The sequence below is a fragment of the Bactrocera oleae genome, chromosome 2 (assembly GCF_042242935.1).
Source record: "Bactrocera oleae isolate idBacOlea1 chromosome 2, idBacOlea1, whole genome shotgun sequence".
Taxonomy (NCBI): Eukaryota; Metazoa; Arthropoda; class Insecta; order Diptera; family Tephritidae; genus Bactrocera; species Bactrocera oleae.
In genome coordinates, this window is record NC_091536.1 from 71,527,781 (window position 1) to 71,537,502 (window position 9,722).

Here is a 9,722-nt window from a genome sequence, read left to right on the forward strand (position 1 = left end):
AAAAGTTAATGAAACACATCACTTCCTCAAAAATAAACTTGAGTTTGCCTTAATGATGCCATTTTCTTATAACTGTATTTTTTAACCGGTTTGTTATTTACGGCTTTTCTTCAGGCGTTAGCTATAGCTTATTTCTTTTTTTCTTTCGTGTGAGCGCTTCACTTTGCTCCCTTCGAAGTTCCCCTCTCTGTTGCCACAATAAACACTCCGTATAACATTAAATTTTCCCGACAACATAAATTATTGTAGCAGTTTTGTATATTTGACATGCAACATTATTGCGCGTTATTACGTTTTTTACCTATAAAAAATTAAATTTAGTTTTTGAATATCTGGTGCTTAAGGTTGTCATTGCGTATACTTATCATTTCGAGAGTTAATACCAGTTGCAAGCGGTTATACGAAAATGTTTCCGAAGATGCGAATAGTAAGAGCTTATAAACGTTAAATGAAAGTAAGCCAGGTCCCACACAAGCGGCATTGCACGTTGTTTATATATTAGTACTATCAAATATATTTTATATTTAGCAAAATGTCACAAATGCTGTTCAAGGAAATTGTAGATTTTATTGTGCATTGCGGTGAAATAAGACTTCGCTATTACTTGTAAATTTAAAAGCAAAAAAAAAAAAATATTCTTGAATACATCAATTTCTTAAAAAACTGCAGTCGAACTTAAAATGTAGCTACTTCTTAAAAATTTTAACAAGCTTAGTTGAATGAAAAATATTTAAAATTTTCAAACCTCTAAATTATCAATTTTTTAATTATATGTGAATTTTGTAACACCCGTTAGTCTTTTCAATTACAGTTTAATTCTAAATTTGAAAGAACTACAAAAGCTGTAACTGTTGTTTATTCTTTCTCCAAAATACTATTTCATTTATTTTAAGCCTTCAAGTTTTTATTTGTTAACTTTTCAAAGACCATAAGCATCAACTATAGTCTTATATTATATAAACTTTTTAACGAATTAATGCGTTAGCCGGGTTTTTATTTTCAGAACTTTCTACAAATATTGAAAAAGTTTTGTACGAGAATTACTTGAAAATACTACTCCTTCGAGTGCGTAATTTTTCAACATAAAGAATTAGTGTATTTAAGCGCGCTGGTCGTGCTGGTCTCTTCGCCATTTCTTACAACTAAATATTTTGAATAAGAAATAAGAAAATCAACACGCAATAATTTTTTCCTCCCGCAGAAAAAAGTCTAATTATTTTAAATTTTTCTCTTGTTCTAAGAATAATAAACAATGAAGTCAGCCATTGGGCGCAGAGAAGGGAAGTTTAAAGGGTAATCAATTTTAATATGTATGCCAATTTTACTTCTTAATGGTAAATTTACTGTGTGTCGATTTTTTATTTTAACATTTTTTCCGCCTTAGCAAACATTTCTTATTAAATCCAAGTTACTATGTATAACATTTAATAACTCTCGCCACAATCACATATGTAAGTGGCAGCCAACCAGCTGCACATTTGGTCGCCTTCACTTCCAATGTCAATTGCACGCGCACATTAAGTGAAAAAAGCGACAACAACAGAAACCACAAATTCGCTGAATCCACACTTTATCCAGCAGACAATCAAGATTTGGGGTATGCAGTAAGCCCGTAACGCTTGTATTGGCTGTCTGTGCTTTGCACAAATGAATATCTTCGTGCGTGCACAGACTTATTTTCAACAATTCCCGGCATTATATATCATATGCTGCTCTGCCAAAAGCCACCAATATATTAATCGAAACTGAACTTCGCCACAAAATTAACGGCGTCGGCAAAGGGTTACGGTTCACAGTAGTTTCAGTGATTTACACTTATTTCCGCTTTCATCATCATCACTTTAAGGGCAATTTTGTGAATGTATCTCAGCGTGCTCTGATTCTAACGACAACCATACAATTACAATTAAACTGAAAGACTATTTGCCTTCGAGTGAAAAATTCGCAGATTGTTTTTTATTATACCATGAACTGGGTAAAACAAGTTTGCCACGAAGTTTGTAACATCCAGAAGGAAACGTCAGAGACAATATAAAAAGTCTCCGCTCCATGGGTACAAAATCTTTTGAACTAAAATAAAAGTTTGTCCAAGTGACCAACTAAGAAATTATTTTGTGTTATTAAATCATATCTTTTCGCTTAAAAAAATTTACATTTTTGCAAATTATTCAATAAACAAAAGCCACAGAGTTCATTTTCGTTTTAGAAACAATTAACTTAAACAGAAAAAGTCTCCGCTTATCAACCAGAACGCAATAATATCAAGTTATTATAAAAAGTTTAATAGCTGGTGGGTTAGCCTCGAAATTTTAGAGCTTCTGCTAGACGTTTAGGCACGGAATGTACTAATTTTCTCGTATCTTAGGCTGACATTTTACTCCATTCGTCGAATATAACGGTCTTGAGCATTTCCTTACTGGTAATCGTATATGTGCTAATTCTGCGCTCCAATAGAGCCCATAAATGGTCAATTGGATTAAGGTCAGGTGATTTTGGGGGTGAATGTAGTTATTTTGTAGCATTGTAAAGAAGCCAAAGGCGAACAAATTCCGCTGTATGCTTAGGGTCATTGTCCTGTTGGAAACAAAACACGTTTGGCAATCCTAATTTGTCAGCATTTTGCTTCATTTGTCGTTTTAAAATATTATGATAAACAAATTTATTCATTATATTTTGGATAAACTCAATGCCACCAACTTCACTTGCTGTCATACATCCCCTCAATTGAACTCCACCCCCACCATGCTTTACGGTTGAAGTAAAATTTCACGCTTCAAAGGCCGTACCAGTTTTTCGCCACACCATCTGTCTTCTTTTTTTTCAAATATACTATATTTGGTCTTATCTGACCATAAAACTGATTCCCAGAAAGATATAGACTTGGTTATATGTTCGTTTGCGAATGCAATGCGCTTCATATGATTTTTTAAGGAAATGAATGGCTTTTTGCGCGCAACTCGCCCATGATGACCATCTGTTTTTTTAAATTCTAGTTTTACATCTTCTGCTATTTGGAAAGCGGTTAAATGCGGATTATAATAATACTCGGATGTCTAGATCGGGGCTTTGAAGTAATAACTCCCGTTTTTTTGAAAGTCTTTTACCGTCCTCCCTTAATTTTCATATTATGCAAAAGTGCAATCTTCGCGAATTGTTCAGATCGGATTGGTATATCACTCAGCTGCCAAACAAACTGTCCGATCGAAATAAGGTTCTTGCAAATTGTATTGCTAATATATCGGCTCAAAAACACGCTTACTTGACCTCATTTCATTACTTATAGGTATACCCATGGGAAATTTAAATGAACGGACTATTGTCTTTATTGGGATTCAACAGTTGGCCGTGTCAAGCAAGAAAATTCTTTCTGCTGTCAAAAGAATTTTTTTTTGTGATTTTGTGTTTGCTACTCAATAAAAGCCAAAATGCAATTATATTAAGTAACATGTTCCATTTGAGTATATACGAAAGAAAATATTCAGATAGCTATTTATATTTCAGTCAACATGTGGCAGCTTGTATTCATTACACTAAACATTTTCGATTATCACAAAAGGCAGCTCGTTACTGTTAAGAATATCGTAAATACGAGTACAATTTTGGTAAGTAAAGGTCATTTACTCACCAAACATGTGTCGTAATTTTATACACATCAACGAAAACGTATATAGAATCTTTAAAAAGCTGATATAAAGTGCACATATCTATGGGTCTATGTGGTCGTGGTACATAGCATTAATCTTTGAGATATCGTAATTTTATTTAGCTAGTTAATCGATATATAATATTTATGCATTCATAAAAGACTTAATTTTGTATATCAAATCTCAGCAGGAAAAAGCGCTTTATGAGAGAGCGTTAGAAGGTGCACAAAACATTTCGAAACTCTCTGGCATCTCTGGATAAATCAGGGCTCTATGGAGATGTATACTACTCAGACAGATTTTTAAATCTTAAATCATATTGATATTTTAGTTGAAAAAAAACTCAGGTATTCAAATTTGTCCTCCGCCACTTAGCACTAGTCCATTGGCTTTGACGAAACAAACTCAGCAATGCTCATGTTTCGCTTATCGTTTGAGCCGTTAAGTTATGTATGACAGAGGTCATAGCAACACAACTTGAACACTTGTGTATAAAATTTACAACTCGTAACAATCGACATTTGTTTCTCCCATCCACCTGTCCACCTGTAATTCATTATATTGCATCCGAATTTCTTGATTAGCTATAATTTATTGCACTTCATCACTCTCCTAAGATTTCCACCAAGCTGTCCTTCACACATAAGATAAGAATTCACTTTGGGTTTCAATATTATGTATATGTATTTAGTGAAAGTTTCTCAATATTAGCGCTTGCAGTTCTCGCAGAGTTGATTTAGAATTATTTATTACGATCACACTTATTATCGTTGCCATGTGCCACTGCATGCTTCTACCACTTCTTTATAGATTGACAACTTGGTAATTGAATTGAAGCGCAAAGACAAAGGCTGTTGGATCAAATAAAAAGTTTATGCCGAAAATTGGTTCAAATTGTACAAAGGGGCGCACTTTAAGCCAATTTATTTAATTATATCAGTATGTATGAGTGCGCATGTTCACATATTTTTTCAAGCATATTCAGAGGTAAACCGCAAATTTAAAACTCTCAAAATTTAGAGACTTGTGTTTCAAAAACTTGCTTCGCGAAAAAGAGTTCTTTTTTCCAAATATTAAAATATCGCATGTTAGAAATTTCGAGATTTTTTCTAGCATGACATTTTCATTCACTAAAAAATGTTAAATAAATATTTTCCTTACTATTAAAAAAAACTAATTGGCATAATTCATCATCCACGACCAAGCGTGAATGAGCGAGAGATGGAAAAGTCTATAAGACAATTTTTTTAAGCTTATTATGATTGCCTTCACCGTGCAAATTTATTATGGTTACCGTAATAGTTAATAATCCTTTAGCATTTCCAATTCGTTGAAAGCAAAGTCACAAATAAGGTTGATTATTCCGTAGTCGCCATTCATGGCATTTACTGAAACTTTAAACTAAAATAATGAAGTTTGTAACACCGAGAAAGATACGTCGGAGAGCCTATAAAATATATATGTGTGTATAAATGATAAGCGAGTTGAATTAGCCATGTCCGGCTGTCTGTGTATACGCGAATGTGTCGTGCTGAAAGTTGCCTCACTTCCTTTTCTAAGTAGCTAGTTGCACATTTGTCGAAACCACTTATATCGGACCATTATAGTATAAAGCCACCTTACAAACTGATCGATTGGAATAAAGTGCTTCTAAGGAATATTTTGTATTTGTGAAGGATATTGTAGCTTCGGTGCAGCGGATTAAGCTTATAAAGATGAAACAATTTGATTGAAAATATATCATTATGTAAGTATTGAAGTTGCTTATAAGCGTAATCTAAAACCAGAAATTAAATAAATGTTTTTCAATTTTAATCAATTTTGCGAATATTGAAATCAAGTGCGCCTATACATAAGTGCTCTGCATCGCAGCCTTCTCTCCAAAATCGGAGAATAATAGTTCGGTAATAACAAAAGATTTACGAAAAATTTAGTAATTTAAAGCAGCATAGCGCAGGAATGCGGACAGATTTTTATTGAAAACGTCATTTTTTGAATGCTGTAATTTATAGATTTTTTCAATGACAGAATGCATCTGATATTTAAATATATTCATGATTTTATTTTTGGTTCTTCTGAGGATTTTACTGCAATTGTAACACTGTAAGAGCTTGTTTCATCAATGTCATCTGGCAATTTCGTAATCAAATACTGGTTTTATTACAAATCAAATGATTGTCTCACAAATGAGCATAGTGTCCTTCGTTGGCCTCCCGGCGTATGAGTAACTTATTCGACAAAAGCATACATATATGTATATTTCTTAGTCAAGTTGATATTATCATAGAAAATTATCGTCCATTAATTCTAACTGGATTGAGATTATCAAATATGTATAGTACACAAAGCTCGAATGCTGCAAGCACACATACAGACACATATTCATGATCAAGCGTTCGAAGCTCAAATTCTTGAGTTGTCAGAATGTCAATAATATCACATTGTGGCGTTAAATCTGTCAAATGTCAAACAATGCAAGCAAATGTCATGGCTGTGAGCACCGTTCACATATACACAAATAGACAAACATTGAAACTAGCAGGCGAACAAGCTTTGGAGAAAATGTTGGAGAATTTAATTAAAAGACAACTTACTCAAAGACATCAAGGCAATTGAGCGGCAGCAGCAGAAGCAATAAATTTGCGTTTGAGAATTCGCATGTGTATTTAAGCATTGTCAGGTATATATCAATAATATGCTTATATACCGACTACAGCGTGAGAATCTATTTGCGTATTCGGTATGCAAAGTTAATTCCGCGCACTTGCGTATGTAAATGCAGCAAAGATAACAATTGGTTTTTGTTGCATAACAATTATGCAAATTTATGTTCGCCGATTTTTAATCATTTGTGTCAGTTAAGTGTTTACTGTGACAGATATTGTCTATCGACGATGATGAGCGGAATAATGACTTGGCAATATATTGGGAATTCGGTTATTTAAGTCCTGAGCTTTGCATAAATGACATGCTCAATTACGAAATGTCTAGAAATCTTTAAAGCTTTAGGCACTTCCGCAGTGACTGATGAAATGAATGATGTTGAATGTGAACCGTGAAAGGGCGCTACTTTTATTCACTAAGATTCTTCCGTTGCGTTGGAGTAAATGGCAAAGTCAAATGGTAAACTTAATATAACCTCGATAGTTTTCAAAAGGTCATTCGGCAATGCTACACTGTTGTTGTGTGTCAATACTAAATTTTGTACACACTAACTCAGTTTTATATAAGATTCCTACAAGAACAGTGACAGTCATCTGACCGATTATATGACCGTCATAGCTGAAAAAATTTTGTCAGCTCGCGGAACAAAGTTTCTATCATTTTCATAAGAGCCTTGTGCATAAACTGATGTAAACAAACGCATGTGTGTGAGTTTGCATCTCTCTTTAACACATGGGTATTCGGAATTAATTCACTATATAACTCTACTGCTCACTCTCATGTCTTTTTCCGAGTCATCGCTGACCATAAATCCATCATAGCTGCAATTTGTCCGTTATGATTGTAAATCTATTACAAGTGAAAAATTATTTTGCGCAGTAGATAGTATAATTTTTATTTCTTTAATAATATCAAAATTTTTTATTAAAATTAGTTATTATAATATACATATACATATATAAAAATGGAGATCAACAAAAATATAATTAAATAATAAATTATGAAAAGAAAATTTCAATTAATTCCATGCTTGCTCCTTTCAAAAGCTCTGCTGTACGTATTTCTCCAGCTCATAGATATTTCGGAATTTAAAAATGCATAAATAAAAATGAAAATTAACTAAAATTAAAATTTTATTTGAAACTTAATAATACATATATTATGTTTGAAAACTCTTTCTTTATTTATTTATTTTTAATAAAACAAAAACTGTTATTGCACAGAAATGTATGCTGTCTACTTTTGAATTTGCTTTTGGAAAAATCGTAAACATTGACAGTCATTTTACTGTTCATCTGACTGTCAGCACTGACATAATAAATGTGAGTGTATTGGTGAATCCATCAGCAGTTTCTTGTAGGGATGTTGCTGCCATAAAAAATGTGGAGTTGTATTAAAACCAATATGGAATTGCACAACTTTTTCTTGTGACCATTGTGTAGGCAACACTTTGCTTTCGCCTCCACTTTATTGCGTGTCTTACTGTCTTATGTTCTCTGATATAGGTATTTTATTGTCAATTATTTTTAGTGCACAATCTTTTCGGCTAAATGGCCTGGCGGGAAAATTTGCCATTAAAAAAATTTCTATCGAAAAGTAATTATTTAATCAAAATGTCACGTTCTATGGAATATGGAGCCAAATTTGAAGTTTATTTGTCACTGGCAGAAAATATGAATACATACATATATAATATGTAAGAAAAATTTAATTTTTAATTTTGTGAACAATTCTGCGCCGAATTTGCAATTTTTGAATACTTTTACAAGTGTAAATGTAATAAATTGTTATTAGTATTTACAAGTTGTATTAAATATTTTTATTCTCGCAACGCCTTATACAAAAAATTATTCAGACATTTTTCAGAAATAAGCATTGCTATTACTTTTGAAGATTTAACGATTCAGTTAGTGTTTCTGAATTAATTACTTACGCAGAAATAATTAATTTATTTCTTTCAATTTTCTAATCTTCATTTCTTTAAAATTCAATTACTATTCTAACAAACTTCAATATCTCCATATTTTTAAGAACCTGAAAAACACATTTAGCATGAATTTATTTCGTAGAATTTATACATAAATATTTTATGGGAGAAGTGATTTCGTTGCAGTATATATTCCACTAAATATACCAAATGGAATTTATGCCTATTTTAGTTAAACGCTTAACACAGTTTGACCTTTCTGCTTTTTCTTAATCACTTTTTTTTAATATTTTTCCAAATAAACACTAAAAAGGCGAAAACATCCCACAAATATTTAGCTTAAATAGCAAACACTGAATTGCTTTTAATTTTAAATTTCAAGCACTTTTATTCTAAATTCAAGCGCAACAATCGACGTGAAAATATTTTCTTCAGACAAATTTTGATTATTCCACAAAAACAGAATTCGGTTCGCCACTTTATCATTATATTTCTTTAAAACGAAAAATATACATGCCAAAAAGATGCGAAATTAAGAAAGAATCGAAATTTAACGCAAAATCCGTATGTAAGATCCAGGGCTTAATGCGATTAATTTGAAATTGTCGTACAACGCATCGTAAGAGTAACGTCCGACCGAGGAATTCTAGTAAAAGTCCTGTGCTTCTTCTTCGACTGACACATTTATGTTGGCCACATCGAAATGTTTGGCGACTAAAAATCCTACACATAACCGGCAACAGAATCAGACTAAAGGATAAAGTTTCCAAACGCCATTCATGCGTCGCTTGCTAATTCTGCCGTGAATGCTGTCACGATTGCGGCTACTGCAAGCGTCGCTCTCACTAATGTGCAAATTCGGTTTAGCTGCGGAAAGCGCATTGCGAGAGCCGCTAATAAGAAGCAGCAAAAACATAAACAAACCATTTGTTGCGGCAAATCGTTTTCCTTTTTTTTGTTATTGCCATTTTTGCTACTTGTGCTGCTACCAATTGAGTTCAACAACTGAGCACCTACAGCGTTGCCACACTGCTAATAATTGTGATTATGCGCTCTTTTGCCGTATTTCACCTCTACCAACAAAATTACAGAGACACTGTAAGAAATTCGAGAGCGCACAAAAGAGCGCAAATGACGAACTAAAATAACCTGTATTCTCTATTAGGAACAAGGCGCTCATTTGCGGCGAATTCGCTACTTGGTCGTTTGCGATAACAGATAAAAGTCGTAGAAGAAAATGTTGTTGAATATATTTAAACATTCTCGCAGCTACAGAAATTTCTTTTTTTTTATATTTTGCTTTTTATTTACATTGCGTTTGCACACTTGTTGAGTATAGTAATGCCTTGAGAAGTTATCGTGTTGTCAACGTTACACATAGTAACACACTCACATGGTAACACTGTTGCTTCAATCACCGTTACTTATCGTTTGCCTTGAAAGAAAGCCACTTTCTGCTATCAATGGCTATCAAATAGCTTGTTGGT